We start from the raw sequence: 16,495 nt of genomic DNA, 5'->3' as shown, positions 1-16,495 counted from the left end.
CACCTTAGTTATCTCATAAACGACCCATTTCAACTAAGTTAGCTCATAAAAGCTCATAAATGATCCATTTCACCTAAGTTAGCTAAAAAACGATCCTTTTCACCTTACTTAGCTAAAAAAATGTGGCATTTCATCTTAGTTAGCTCATAAACGACCCGTTTCAACTAAGGTAGCTCATAAAAGCTCATAAATGATCCATTTCACCTAAGTTAGCTCAAAAACGATCTATTTCACCTTACTTAGCTCAAAAACGATGCCCTTCACCTTAGTTAGCTCATAAACGACCCATTTCAACTAAGTTAGCTCATAAATGATCCATTTCAACTAAGTTAGCTCATAAACAACCCATTTCAACTTAGTTAGCTCATATATGATCCATTTCACCTAAGTTAGATCATAAATGACATATACTTCTTGTTCTAGTCTTCTTCTTATTCTAGTCACATATTTCTAACTTTCTTATTTACCATTTTGCAGATTTCATTCACTTCATGGAAGCTAGCTTGCTATGATGGAGTGCTTGCTTTTCCTTTGATGAAACTTTGCATTGTATCTAGCTTGCTATGATGGAACTTGCTATCTTGATGAAATTTTGCATTGTAATATGTATATGGATGGAACAATGTGTATGGATGGAACTTGCTTATGTATGAACAATGTGTATGGATGAAACTGATGTGATATGTGATATGAAACGTATGTGCTGGATATGTGATATGGACTAAATATATCTATATATGTCATATATATTTGCTATGAAAATTGTTGGATTAAAAAAACAGAAAAAAGAGACAATATGCCGGCTCTTTGCCGTCTGCCACCGACGGCAAAGGGATCTTTGCCATCAGCAGTTGACGGCAAAGAGGCCACGTGGCAGGCAACTGTGCTTCCTGGGAGGCTGACCAATTTGGCCAGTTTGCCTACAGTGGCTGACGGCAAAGGCTTTGTCGTCCGCAGCGGACGGGAAAGGCCTGCCGTTAACCACCTAACGGAGTAACAGCGCATTTATTGCTGCCTTCCTTCTTTGCCGTCCGCTGCTGATGGCAAAGGCCCTTTTGCCGTCAGCTGCCCGAAGCAGACGGCAACGTAGCTCTTAGCCGTCCCCTACTTCGCCGTCCCCTTTTGCCGTCTATGGCAGACGGCAAAGGTCTTTGTCGTCCGCCATCCATGCCTTTGCCGTCCGCCGTGGCTGATGGCAAAGTAGCTGATTCCTGTAGTGATTTGGTGTGAAGAATGATTTGGTTTGTGAATTTCAATGTACTGCGTCGTTTTTCAGTATCCATGTGTTGAATGTTTTTTCCCCAACAGATGTACCTGAACTTCTGCCTCGGTTTTGGTTGAACTGCTTGATTTTTTTGTGTTGTTTATTTTTTGGGCCCCCAACATATGATCGTAGACTTGAACTTCTGCTTTGAGATGTGTCTGGACTGCTGGTTTTCAGATGGAGAGGATATTCTGTGTTGTGTAATGTATTGGTAATTTTCAACCCAACCAATATGTATGCTTTTGCATAGAATCTATATATGTTTTTTGTGTTTTTTCAAGTGCGAATGTATTTCATATGTAAATTTGTGCAGAAATATTGTTGACATTTGTTTATCTTTGTCGGCATTGTACATGAACTTATGTACGTATCCAAGCAGAACTTCACATTTGAACGCGTTGTCTTAGGCTTGCTAACCTTAGTTTATGCGGCGAAACTTTATTTTTTAAGCATATTCTTTTTCCTACATCGATTTTACATACCAGAACTTCTTCTGTAAGCTGACATGAACTTCAAAACTGTATGATTATTTGTTGGTTGCTCTTTTATGGAATACAACACGAGCACTTCCTGCCATAACATACCAGGACTTCTATAGTAATATTACTTGAACTTCACAGTATATGTTTTTCAATTTATTACTGCTTGCACTTCCATGCAATACAACACCAGCACATCACTTCCTGCCATAACATACCAGGACTTCTGCAGTAATATTACTTGAACTTCACAGTGTATATTACCAGGGGATGACATAATGTTCTGCACATTGACATGACATAAGTTTGCATTGTGTTAATTGACCTATTCTAACTGTTCATGAGCCTTGCGCTCCTCCTAGGCTTTGGTGGTAGAGGTTTTTGCTTGACATGTACCTCTTCCTCTTCATCTTCCTCTTCCTCCTCATCGTCGTATTCCTCTTCCTCTTCATCGTCGCATTCCACTTCCTCTTCCTCTTCGTCTTCCTCTTCTTCGACGTTGTCTTCATCTTCGTCTTCCTCTTCATCTTCCACCACCTTATTGTTGTTGGCTCTAGGTCTTGTTTTCTGTTTCTTCTCTGGCATTCTTGCATTGCAGCCCGTCCTCTGCGGTGTTTTGTTTCGCTTCCTGCTGGCCTCTGAAACAGAAGATGTGTCTATCCCTTGGAAGGCGCAAACAAAATATTTGTGGTTGTCATTTCCACCCGTCTTCCTGATTCCAAAACCAGCATGTCTGGCATATCTGTTATAAAATTCCCTTGCTTTCTCTACATCTTTGAATTGTATCTTTAGTCTTGGTATTAGATAATCCGTAGATCTGGCGTCTGCAGAAAAAGAAAAAAAAACCCAAACAACACCTTAAAATGCAGTTTATGAACTTATTATCCTGGAGGCAGCAGAAAATTTGCAGATAATACAAGATGCATATATAAATATTTTTTGTTTCACTTACGTGCGTGTACGATTGCAACTCCGCCGGTGTCGGCTGCTGTCCCTCTGGGATGGGGCATGGCAGAGTAGTCATAGCAGGATGCAGCAGTGGATCACGAGGAGGAAGGAGGGCTGAACATGGCCTCTCTCTTGTTTGCGTCCTTTTTGCTTGCGGTGGTTGTGGAGGTATTGCGATCCTGGTCTTGGTTTGCTGTTTTGTTTTGTGAAGCAATCCATCTAACCTATGCCTCGTACAATTCTGACTTGTAGCAGCAGCAACAGGATCAAACGGTGGTAGTGTGCAGATCACTCTCCTCCATGTGTGTGTTGCTGTTGGATTTGTCCTGGGATCCGGTTTATTTGCTTCGCTTTGGCATTGATGAGGCACACCAGGATAACCTCCAGAGTTACACGCAGGACTTGAGCTAACCCCCTCCTCCATCGGCGTGCTTGGGAGTCTGCTGGTGGATACAAAGAATCCGCGGGGGATTTCCGGCGTCACCCAATTAGGTGGAGGCGCAAACTTGTGCGGATAGGGCTGTGACCCAGCTTCTTGGGAGTATTCGTGTGTTTCATGTGTCATCCATTTTTGGTCTGGAGCAGGTTGGTAATGCTGTTGGTGCATTTGAGGTGTGACCCATTGAGAGGGTGGTGCAACGCGTACAGGCTTTGGATTGTGTATTTGCTGCTGGGAACTTCTAAGCTTCTTCATGCGTCTCTCGTCTTGCTGACATAAAAGAAAAAATGTCTATTAGCACACAACTTATATCTGCATATACCTTTGTAACTGAACTTAGCATTATTCACAGCCTGAACTTCTCATATAAAAGTGGTGAGAGCCATCACACTATGCACTGAGCTGAGCATCTGCCAATGCCTCTGTACCTGAACTTCTTGTTTTGAAAAGGGGAAATACTGTCTACACTAAAAAACCTCAACCTTCATGAGTTTTTTGAATGGTTGGACTGCTAGTGCATACCAACCTGACCTTCAAGTCATATCACATGCATGTTCTATTTTCCTTTTATTTTTTTTGAATGTGAATGTGAATGTGAATGCAGGCAGATTTTACAATGTTGTTTTGTAGCCTGGTCTGAGGCTCACATACTACCTGAACTTCACATGCGTGTAAGCAGGCAGGAAGATTTTACAATGCTGTTTTCTAGCCTGGACTGAGGCTCACATACTACCCGAACTTCACATGCGTGTAAGCAGGCAGGCGGATTTTACAATGTTGTTTTGTAGCCTGGACTGAGGCTCACATACTACCTGAACTTCACATGCGTGTAATAGGCAGGTAGATTTTACAATGCTGTTTTGTAGCCTGGACTGAGGCTCATACACTACCAGAACTTCACATGGTTGTAAGCAAATAACAAACCCAAGGAAGGAAGAAGTTCAACCATACCCTGGCTATAAGTTCGGCCAACCTTTTTCCAGCAGCTGATAGGCCACCTTGAGAACAATTCGTCGTCGCGGTATGAGAGGAATCCCATGGCAATCCATGTCTTGCAGAGGGCGCAAAGTTCATCTGCACAAAGGAAGAAGGTCAGAGAATGCAAGATTGGAGAAGAAGGCAAAATTGGGAGGAAGTTCATGTACTATTGCGGCTGAATTTGAGGGTGCAACAGATGCCGCCTCTGCGGAGAAGTTGCTCTGTTGGTCGCGCCGCTCGCCGTAGCTTGCGTCTGGCCCATCATCTGGTCTACCAAGTCTTTGGGCGGTGGCGATGGGACGAGGATGCAGCTTCCTGAAGTCCATCGCGGCTTCGCCGCATCCAGGCGACGCGGGCTCCCTCGTGCCGGCATCCGCTGTCGCTCGCTCGCCCGTGCCGGTGGCCGGCCAGGAGCTGGAGACGGAGGAGAGGTGGCAGAATCGGCCGGCCAGGAGCTGGGGAAGGAGGGGAGGCGGCAGATCCGGCCGGCCAGGAGCTGTAGACGGGGAGGGAGGCGGCGGATCCGGCGAAGATCGACGGCGACCACGGGGGGAGGTCGGGGGATCGAGGGGAGGAGGGGGGGCTGGGGCGGCTCGGGATCGGGATCAGGTGGTTCCTGTCGGGGGGCCTCGGGATCCAGTGGATCCTATCGGGCCGGCTGGCAGTTTAGAAGTTCGGGAAGGCCCTGTCGGGCCCTTATAGAGGCTCCTGTGATCCAAATAACTATTCTAATCCTGCGATTAGAATAGTGTTGTCCTATATATATATACAGCCGGTCTATTCTGCTAATATTAGTAGAATAAATATTCTGATAACACTTCCTCATTGCACGCTCAACGCAAGTGCACGTCATTGTTTGAACCAAGTGTGCTGCAGTACTCACATGAGTGAACTTCCTGTCGGAAAAAACTGCACGCAGTGTTTTTTCTGTATTGTTTTCGCTCTAATTTTTTAACCTTTTATCGAAACAAGGCGTATAATATACCGTTGCAAAGCTATTGATTAGTCGCAACTTCTCCATGTTGAACACTTTTCGAGATTACTCTCGGTTTAAGAGAAGTTTCAAAAATGGTGCGGCGGATGACGAGTGGCAGCGAGCGTATTTTCGTGATTTTTTCTAAACCTCTCATCGGAATAAGGTAAATGATACGCCGTTGGAAAGATATCATCGAGGCGCATCTTTTTCATATCTATTATTTTCTCTAATTCGTTACGGTTTAAGAGAAGTTTCAAATTTACTAAATCGTGGAATTTTGTTTTTTTGAATTTTTTTCAATTTTTGGTACTGTTTTTGCTCTAGTTTTTGAACCGTTTATTGAAACAAGGTGTGTAATACGTCATTGACAAGCTATGGACAAGGCGTAACTTTCTTATGTAGAAATGGTTTTGATATTCCTTACAGTTTTAGGTTAATTTTGAAAATCGTGGGGCGGACGACGAGTGGCAGCGGCCGTTCTTCGTGAAAATTTTACAAACCGGTTGTCAAAATGATTCAAATGATATGCCGTTGGAAAGATATCGATGAGACACAACTTTTTCATGTAGAACACTCTCTCTAGTTCCTTACGGTTTAAGAGCGGTTTTAAATTTACCGAAATGCAGACACTCTGTTTTTTGCGACACCCAAAACGTCGTGGGTACTTCATCCAACTGAAAACCGCACTGCATCGAACGCAAAATCGCACTTCATCGGACAAACAAGTGCACTGCATGATTTCTTTTTTGTGGGACGTAAATTTTCCTAAACGAGGTGGAGTGCACTTCATGTCGAGTGTTGGTGAACCACAATACTATGAAAAGTGAACCTCGAGACTACCATAAACGAGCCGTACTACATCAGACAGAAAACCTCACTTATTTAGACTAAAAACCGCACTTCATTGGACAAACAAGTGCACTGCATGATTTCTTTTTTGTGGGATGTAATTTTTCTTTTATTTTTCTTTTATCGTCTCCGTAACATTTTTTATCTACAAGTATGCACTACAGGGACGAGGTCTGCAGCAATTGTTCTTTTCCAAAAAAAATAACATAGTGAGCTGCATTAAAAAATCAACCTTTTCAAGTTTGTTTTCTTCCAATTTGTTTTTGCACTTGGCAACATAGTGAACCGCTCAGAGATAGAAGCTCACTACAGCAATGAAACAAGTGAGCTGGACTTATTTTTTTCTCTTTTCTTCTATGCATGTTTTCGAGAGCCACAAACGAAACAAGGTGCATTAGAAAAACAAGTGAACTTCTCATGGGAATTTATTTTTCTCTTTTTTTACAAAGTAAACCACTAATCACCCCAAAATGAACCACATCATTTTTTTCTCAAAGTACATAGCATGATAAAAAATCCAGTTAAACAAAAGACTGCTCGGTATAGCCAAGCGAACATCTTCAGCCCAAAGCGACTTTACTTTTTTATGATATGGGCTTCAACTTCTCACAAAGTGCACTGCATTTGTTTGAATAATTTACACAAACAACAGAGGAAAAATTAACAAACTACTCATACCTCTCGATGATATAGACAGACTGCGGTGTAGTGTTCCCATCTGAACTGCATCAAACGACATTTAGTGTTTTTTTTACAATTAACTACAGTTCTTCAAAAAAACTTACAACATCTTTGTAAATCTGGAAAATCAAATGGCATTCAATGAACATTTTGTTGTCGCCCACCCACACATTGGAGGGCACTGAACCACACGCCCACACTGACCAAACCACACACCCTAGCGGCGATGGGCTGCACGACCATGACTACAGAACTACGCACACACAATATGGATGAAAAAGGTTCTCAAGTGGTTGCCCAGGAGCATTATGGACTGCTTGGACGAGCATAAATGGGCTGCATTGACGAGCAAAATTGAGCTGCAAAACCAATGAGCCCACAAGCCAGAAGGCACACACCATCCTCGTCATCATTTTGCCGGCGCCCCCGCACTGCACGTCCACGCACCACCGAGCTGCACTGAGAAAACGAGATGGCGTCAGGAGGATGTGGCTCTCGGCGGGTGAGCACGAGGGAGGAGGGTGGCTGGGGAGGAACAGCGGTACCGTCGACGCGCCCGACACTGCGGAGGGCGCGGAGCTGGGGCCGCGGTCGGGAAGCGCGGGGCACGGGCCATGGAGGCCAACTATCGCGTGGCGGAGCTATGGCTGCGGTCACAGCGGCGCGGGGTCGGGGCAGTGCAGTAGCCATGACCATTGTAGGGCGGGGTGGGCCAGATTTGGCGGTGGAAGCTCGGCACGATACGGATCTCGTCGGATCCGACGGTGGAAGCTCAGAGCCGCGGGTGTGGAAGGTGGTGGCGCACCGGAGGGGAGGGGGTCATGGGGCGCCGCGGTGATGGATGCGGTGGGGCGCCTGAGGGGTGGGGTTGGTGGGCCACCGTGTGGGGAGGAAGGTGGTAGCGCGCCGGAGGGGAGAGGGTGGTGGGGCGTCGCGGTGGTGGGGGCGATGGGGCGCCTGAGATGGTGCGGGGCCGGCCGGTGGGAGGAGGAGGCGGGGCGGTGCCGACCGGTGGGAGGAGGAGGCGGCTGGGCGGTGTGTGTTGTGTGGTCGTGGAGCACGGGGAGAGCGACGATTGAGGAGAGGATATGATGGGGTGGGTGGGGTGTGTTTTCTTTTTTTTACCTCCGCAGTTCAGTTGTCGTTGTTTGTAGCTACGGGTCACTCGATGGTGTTAGCAGAATAAGGGTTTGGTGTGCAGTATAAGACTCTAGAGGGTGTTATCATAATAGACCCACCCTATATATATATATGTATGTATGTATGTATGTATATATATATATCTATTTTGTGTACGCACTTAAGTAACCGTTATTGACCAAATGATGTAATCGTATCCCCCTTGAATTACATGCATGGTTCCGATGATATTCGCGTAGTGCGGGAGGGAGACACCGTCGTCGGGAGAAAAAAAAGAGGAAAGTAAATAGAAAATAAAATGAAAATAATAAAAAGAAAAGAAAACTAAAAACTAGAAAAGGAAAATAATATAAAAGAAAAGAAAACTAAAAACTAGAAAAGGAAAATAATGAAAAGACAAGAAACATAGTAGTAGCGCTAGGTTGGGAACCAACGCTATAGCTAACTTAGCTATAGCGCTGGATTCTAAACTAGCTCTACTGTTAATTGTACTTTAGAATAAAAAATTAAAATTGGAATAGTTAGCAGTAGCGCTGCTTTAGGATCCAGCGCTATAGCTAAGTTTGCATTAGCGCTGGATCCCAAACAAGCGCTACTATTATTTGAGTTAACGCCCCCCCCCTCTGCCGCACGGGCTCAAACTTTCACCAAGTCATTCCCCCCAATCTCCACCTCTCCCCCTCTGTCACCGGCCGTCGCCCTTGCCCGCCGTCGACGCCCCTCCTCGCCGTCGACCTTGACGCCGACAGTCTCCTGAGCCCTCAGTCAACATCCCTCACCGCGCGTGCCAGCCCTAAGCCTCGCCGCCACCGTCCTCTCCCCCGCCCTCGACCTCGCCACCATGGCCCTCACACCCGCCCCGTAAGCCTCTTCCTCTCCTCTCCCTGCCCTCCTCTCTCTATGTGCTCTCTCTCTCTCTAATTTGAACCCTAGCCTAGCTAAGTGTTTGATCTATGAACCCTAGAAAGGAGATGTAGCAGAGAGAGAGAGAGAAATTTAGTTTGGGGTAATTTAGTTTAGGGTAATTTAGCAAATTTAGTTTAGTGCAATTTAGTTTAGGGTACCCAAAATACCTATAAATAAAAACAGTAGAAAATTGCACTAAACTAAAAAACAGTAGCAAATAATTATAAAAATCAGTAGCTAAAATTTATAAAAAACAGTAGCAAATTAGTTTTTGTAGATATATAAATTATCTATAAAAACAATAGGAAAAATTTATAAAAAACGGTAGCTAATTAGGGCAGTGGCAAATATAGCTAGGGCCAATTTTCTTAGCAAATTAGCAAATTTAGCTAGGGAAATTTTGTTTAGGGTAGTAGCTAATGCAACAGCTAATTGGGGTATATAAAATACCTATAAATAAAAAATAGTAGCAAATTTTTGTAGCAAAATAGTAAATTAGTTTATGGAAAACTAGTAGCAAATTAGCAAATTAGTAAGGTCATTTCAATCTATGTACAGTAGCAAACAGAGAGAGAGAGATCATTCAGGGAAAAAACAGTACCTAATTAGTTTAGGGCAATTTAGTTTAGGAAATTTAGGAAATTTGTTTAGGGAAATTTAGTTTACGGTATATAATACCAATTTAGTTGCTTAGGGCAGTTTAGTGAGGTCATTTTGCAAAGGTTTCTTGTTTTTGAAAAGACCACTAATTTGCAATGTTTAGTGAGTTCATTTCACTCTATGTACTTGCTTGAATGATATATTTTGCAAATGATATATCTCATTGATGTTATATGATTTTGCAATGTTGGTTGAATGTCGAAAAATATCCAAGCGGCCTATGTTTTGCCGGAATGTTGATTCATTTCCATTCCGGCAAATTTCAGGCGCTCCATATGTCCACTTTTTTAGCAAAGGTCATGCCAAAATTTTCCGTGATTTTCGGCATGACTTGTGGTAGAAACTAGGACATATGGAGTACCCGAGATTTGCCCGAAGTGGAATGAATCAACATTCCGACCAAATAGAGGCCCCATTTTTTCTCTTCATTATATCTTTTATTTACAATTGTTGAATAGGAAACATGTCTACCGACGCCGAAGCTAGGGGTTCTGCCCGCCTCGCAGAAGACCTCATCGAGGCAGAAAATCACTATTTCGATTACCTAGACGAACACCAGTTGGGGTTGCATGGTGGCGGCGATGGCACCAACCCCGACACCGGCACTGGCACCGGCACCGACACCGCCCCCGAGACCGGCAACGATGTTGTCGTAGCCAGTAAAGCACCAAAGAAGAACGGTCACGAAGACCAAATGAGCTCGGCATCGGACAAATAGTGGTCATAGAGATTCACCCCAAGAAGTTAGAGCCAACGGCGCCGGAGGAAGCACGCTCGTGCTGGGGCAATCAACTAGGATGCATGCTTAGGGAAACCGCCAACATCAACAACGAGAAGTTGAAGAAGATACCACATATGGAGCACATGCTCCTAAAGAAGTTGCACAATAGGTTTCTGTTCCCTGGCCGAGATGAAACCAAATTTAAAGAGCCGAGGGACGATGTCGCCATGACAAAGATAAACGACAAGGCGATGGTGACGTTCACCAACGACTTGTCCTCCTGGAAGGTTCGGGTGAAAAAAGCGATTGCGAAGAATGAACCATGGTCCAAGATTCATGCTGATACTCCGTCAATAACGGAAGAGGACTTTGAAAAATTCAAGGAGAATTGCGGCAAAGAAGAAGTCAAGGCAAGGTTGGAGAAAATGAGGGCACTCCAGGCCAAGAACACACCTCCCCGCCGCCTCAGAAGCCATGGTTACGAGGGGAAGAGGCACGTATGGGCCAAGGAGGACGCCGAACGTGAAAGTCATGGAATCCCAGACCCCTTGGCAGAGTTCACCGACCCTCTAGGGCATGACTGGATCAGGGCCCGGTACAAGTGGGACCGCATCAAAAAGATCTTTTACACGAGCCCGGACATGAGGGAGTTCATGAGACTTCTCGTAATTGTTATATTACCACATTATCATATTAGCTTCCAATCAATTAGACTACAAGTTTTGTCACATTAGTAAACCATCCACGTTCCTTTTGCAGAAAGAGCAGCACCTAAAGGCAGCCGAAAGCGACAAGTTATCACAGTCGGCGAGGCCAAAGTGGGACACCCCATTGAACCGAGCCCTGAACATACTAAAAAGGTCCCGGTGGACAAGCCTCCCTCCTATGGATGTGTGCACGGTGTCAGAGATGGCCCTCATGGAAGACGTGCTACCACGAGGTGCCAGAGGAAAGAAGGAAGAGATGGTTTGTCATCACTTAGCAGACCAATGACGAGAAGGTCGCGATTGCGGTCAATAAGACCGAAGCTGAGACCAAAGAAGAGTTGCTGGGGGTAGTCATTTCAGTGGTCACTGACGCGGTGGCCAGCTTGATTCCGATAATTTACGATTGGTCGAAGAGCAATCCAAATGCACGGTTCCCCTTCCCAGCTTTGTCGGGAGTAGTTCGGCGAACACCACAGCACCAACACCTGCTCAAGCAACCGCAAAAGGTCTGTCTCCTATTCATATCAGCCTGACCTCCGTCTCTAGCATGCTCGGCAGGCCATCATTGCTGGCTGAGCTCGGCGCCCTCACGGTAATTATGCGGCATACCCTTTTCACCAACATGTCTATAGTCTTCCATTTCAGTTGCCTTCTGGATGTTTGACGTCGCAGACATGTCTTCTTCATAGGCCAACGATACACCGTGAACCCTACTCTATGACATCAAGGGCCAGAAGGTGGCCGTGCGAAAGGCAACGATCGCGAAGCCAAAGGACTGCATGTTCCACAATTGAGGGATGCCCGATGGCGTCTTCAAGGTTAACATGGCCAGTTTCTTAGCGGGCTTTGACAAGTTGCCTCCTCCAGTACCAGTCGATGACGAGGAGACCCCTACGAGGATTGGCGCATGCAAGAGCTAGTTCTTGCCTTGGCTGAAGTCTCTTCTTCATATCGAGACGCCCAGTACCACACCAACGCCACCTTCTCAAGAAGGTATGAACACCACCCCACCTACCAAATTACCTGCACATGTCGTGGCGGGTGATAGCGTACGACGCAAGGGAGAGCCTCCATTAGTGCCAAATGACGTCGACCCCGTTGTCGAAGAAGCAAATGCTAATGATGACATGGAGGAGGATGATGATGACCCAGAGAAGTATTTCATTACCGCCTATGATGATGGAGTATTGATTTCTCATGCCGAGGAAGAATCAGGCTATGAGCATGGAGATGATGACTTGATGTTGCCTGATTTGCCGGAGCCGAAAAGTCCTAAGGTGGATTGCAAAAAGTCTCTCTTCAAGTGATCCTCGTAGGAGATGCCTCCAGATGTCGCCCCTACCCAGCAACACCATTAGGGCCGTCCACTGATTAGCCCGACGACACTGGGGGTGGTGGTTAAGGAAGGTATGGTGGTCTCACTACCGCCACCCGCCAAGAAGCAAAGGAGGAGACCGGACAGGAAAGGCCCTAAAGGCGCCAGAGCTGCTTCAAGCAGTCAGCCGCCTCTGAAGCCCTGGGTGGTAGACAGAATACCTGTCGAAGGAGTGAAGCATTTTCATGTCACCGGAAAGCTGATCCTACCCGCCAAAGCGCTAGAGCCCATACTGAACAATGATCTAAGGAGACTCCATGAAGATGTGCTAGCGGAAGTTGCCGGGTGGGAAGTTGTACGTCGGGTGGGAAGTTGCCGGGTAAAAACTAGGATACCCGCTTTATGTGGCTCAGGTGCCGGGTGGGAAGTTGTACGTCGAGACCTGGCCCGTGAATCAACTCATCCTGCGATTTGACTATTTTTACATCTATAACATATTCCACATGACCAAGCTCGGATTCTAGTTCACCCGCATGTATGCTTTGTATCTCAACTAGTTCATCAGGATCGAGAACATAAAATATATCTGCGTCGCGGACCCGTACTATATGCATGAGAGCTTCTTCGCAGTTTGCAAAGAGCACCATGACTATGCGAGCAAGTACCTCGGTGAATTCATGATTTCTAACAAGGACAAGGAAGCAATTCTCCTGCCTTATCATCCCACATAAGTCAGCCGCGCATATCTGTCAGGACCCCGACTCAATGCCACATCGATCTAGCATGTAACACCTCATATCACTTTGCGGCCTCACGCACGGTATTCCCACGGGTGTCGCCTTACCTTTTCCCGGGACCGTTTGCGCCTTTTGGCACACGTATATGACAGTGTCGCTAGCATCCATATGATAAGGAGCCCGGGCTGACATGGCTAGTCGTAAACCCAAAGTGGCACAGACTTACAGGGACAGGCATCCATGACCCAGCATCGAACGTGTCGGTCATCAGCGAGTGAATCCAGGCTGTAGCACTGGGCTAGCAGGACTCCGGTGAACCGGGCTGTAGCGGGCTAACAGGACTCCGGTATTCATCGCGTGACATTTCCCCGAAGGGACAGACACATGAACGAAGAAGGACACATGCCGGCCAGCCTAAGTGTTCCGGAGCAGTAGCAAGCTACCATGGCTCAGTGAAACACTAGGAGACATTTCCCGGTAAGAGAGGCTACTAAAGATAAACAACTAGATGGTCAGATCCCACACATACCAAGCATTTCAATAACATACACACAATATGCTCGATATGTGCAAATACAACATGGCATCACAACATGACTCTACAAATCAAGTATTTATTCATTAGGCTCCGAGGAGCGAGATATTACAAACATAGGTCTCATGACCCAACATTCAGAGCATACAAATCAAGCACAAGCGGAAGCTATCATGTCTGAGTACAGACATCTATAAATGAAAAAGGCTGAGAAGCCTGACTATCTACCAAATCCTGCCGAGGCACAAGATCGTAGCTGAGGTAACAAGCTAAATGTCGAAGTCCACGTGGAACTACTAGTGAGACTGAAGTCTCTCTGCAAAAACATAAAATAGGCAAACGTGAGTACAAATGTACCCAGCAAGACTTACATCAGAACTAACTACATATGCATCATTTTCAACAAGGGGATGGTGGGGTTTAACTGCAGCAAGCCAGCTTTGACTCGGTGGCTATCCTAAACTACGACTGCAAGCGACTCTTTTGAGGTGGCGCACACGAGTCCACATATTCACCATATCAATACACCACTATGGATCCGCTCCCGTCTCCCTACGAGAACGCCATCCATAGCACTCACGCTTATCTTGCGCATTTTAAAGTATCCACTTTCACTTGTCTATGAACTGATATAAGCAATCCAGAAGTCCTTTTCCGCGGACACGGCTATTCGAATAGATGATGTTAACCCTGCAGGGGTGTACTTCTTCATACATGTTTCCACCACTTAGCGTCTGCACATGACATGTGCTCGGCAGACTTCAAGCGAAAGCCGACGTGGGTGTAGACCACGACCTACCTAAACACTCAAGTCTCTAGTCCAGGTTTATCGCCTATTCGGGTTCCATCCATGAGGAGATCCGGCCGGAGTTTCGCTCACAGCCCCAAACGATGTGAACAGGGTTCCCGAGATACCAAACGGGCATCCGGTACACCGTGCCACGTACCTACCGCATCACAGCCCACCCCTACGGTCAGCGCTGTCCACGGCCTCCAGTAAGCTACAAACACCAGAAACTACTTGCAACTCCTGGACAGAGGACTAGGGTGAATAAGAAGTCGAGCGGGGTCATATTTCAGGGCCCAATGCATGGTAGTAGCTGAATCATGGATCACAAACACAGAACTCAGTTCCTAAGGACGGCTTCAATGAGACAACCCACCATGTACTCCTACATGGCCTCTCACCGACACCTTTTACCAAATCGTGTTCGCACACTTAGCTCACACATAGTAGGACATGTTCACACACCTCTGATTCATCCTCGATGAATCAGACCTGACTCAACTCTAAGCAGTAGCAGGCATGACAAACAAGCATGAATGAGTAGGCACATCAGGGCTCAAACAACTCCTACTCATGCTAGTGGGTTTCATCTATTTACTGTGGCAATGACAGGTCATGCAAAGGATAAGGGGGTTCAGCTACCGCAGCAAGTAACAGATGAATCGATGTTGTCCTAATGCAGTAAAAGAGAGAAGGAGCGAGAGAGTGGGATTTTATCGGAATGAACAAGGGGGTTTTGCTTGCCTGGCACTTCTGAAGATAACATTGAGTCTTCATCGGTGTCAACGATCACATCATCGGTATCACGTCTATCGAGAGGGGACAGATACCGGCAAATACAGAAAAACACGATCAATGCAATGCACAATATGATGCATGCTATGACATGGCAATATGAATGTGTTTTGGGCTAATGCACCTAAAACCAGATTAAATGAAGTTGGTTTGAATCCAAGATTCAAATTCAAACTCCATATGTGGATATTTAAATGCCATTAGTATGATTTGTGCTAAACAGCAGCTATAAGTTGTTCTAACATGCATGAAAATAGTACAGATGGATTCCTTGAATTTTTCTGATAATTTTTCATATATAATTTATTTAATTTGGAGCTACGGTTGAATTTCTATGAATTTTAGAAGTTTTAGGCATTTTCTGAATTTTCCTGAATATTTAGAATTAAAATAATTCCAGAAAATGAATTATGGCGTCAGCATTGCGTCACTATGACGTCAGCAGGTCAACAGACGCTGCTGGTGGTCAAACCTGACCAGTGGGGTCCACTGGTCAGTGACTGAGGCTGGTTAGTGTCAATGGCAGGTGGGGCCGGGTCAACAGACACGTCAGCAGGTCAATACTGACGTGTGGGGTCGGTCAACGTCCATGTCAGCGTGGTCAAAGCTGACGGGTGGGGCCCATGTGGTTAGTTAAACTAAACAGAAAAAATACTAATCCTAATTAGGCGCAGGGGCCCACATGGCAGTGGCTCATAGGGTGATTAGCCCCTAATTAAGTGGCCACATCGGCCCGCCGGAGTTTGGCCGGCGGTGACCACAGAGCACGGTGGAGCACGCCGGACTTGCGCTAGGGGCTTCGGATTCGCGCGCTGAGGGCACCGGGGCGTAGCCCGGGCTCTCCCGCAACTGATGGGGTAGGTGGGAGGCTGCGGGGACGCCGGGGCTCGCCGGAGTTGAGGCCGCGGCGGCTGCCGGAGCTCGGGTTTGGGCGGAGCGAGGTTACGGAGCGCTAGGGGGCTGGCTGAGGGGGCTATGCGGACTCCTGGGGCAGCTAGGAGCACGCTAGGCTCGTCGGACTGGCCGCAACAGCACGTCAGTGCCATGCCCGGCGTCCATGGCGGACGGCGGCGCTCGGTACGGTGGCTAGCATGGCTACTGCACGGGAGACCAACGGGGAGAGAGGGGAAACGTAGGAGAGCTCACGGAGGGGCTAGCGGAGGAGACGACGAAGTCGGGGAAGCTCTGGACGCGCCGAATCGGTGGAGTCGATCTCCGGGCACCGGAGGTGAAGACGACGATGCTCCGGTCGACTGCGGCCTCCCCTGGTCGCGTGCGTCGCGTGGGTAGCTTCACGGGGTCAGGGCGGAGCTCAGGGATGCATAGTGGGAGCGAGGGGGTGGCTGTGGCCCCGGTAACGGCGTCGGCGGCGATGGGCTCCGCTCGGGCGCGTGCAGGGAGGGAAGCAGAGGAGGGAACGGGGTCCAGGGGAAGAGAGGGGAGGTGCAGGGGGCGAGGGGAAGTGCGTGGCGTCACCAGAGGGCTCGGGGAGGAAGCAGGAGGTGGCCAGAGCAGGGTGGAGGTGGCGCGCACGGCGGCGTCGCGGTGTCCGCGTCCTTCTGGCGAGGAGGAAGACGA

Source organism: Triticum dicoccoides, chromosome 7B (genome assembly GCF_002162155.2).
Source record: "Triticum dicoccoides isolate Atlit2015 ecotype Zavitan chromosome 7B, WEW_v2.0, whole genome shotgun sequence".
Lineage (NCBI taxonomy): Eukaryota > Viridiplantae > Streptophyta > Magnoliopsida > Poales > Poaceae > Triticum > Triticum dicoccoides.
This window is presented reverse-complemented; position numbering follows the sequence as displayed.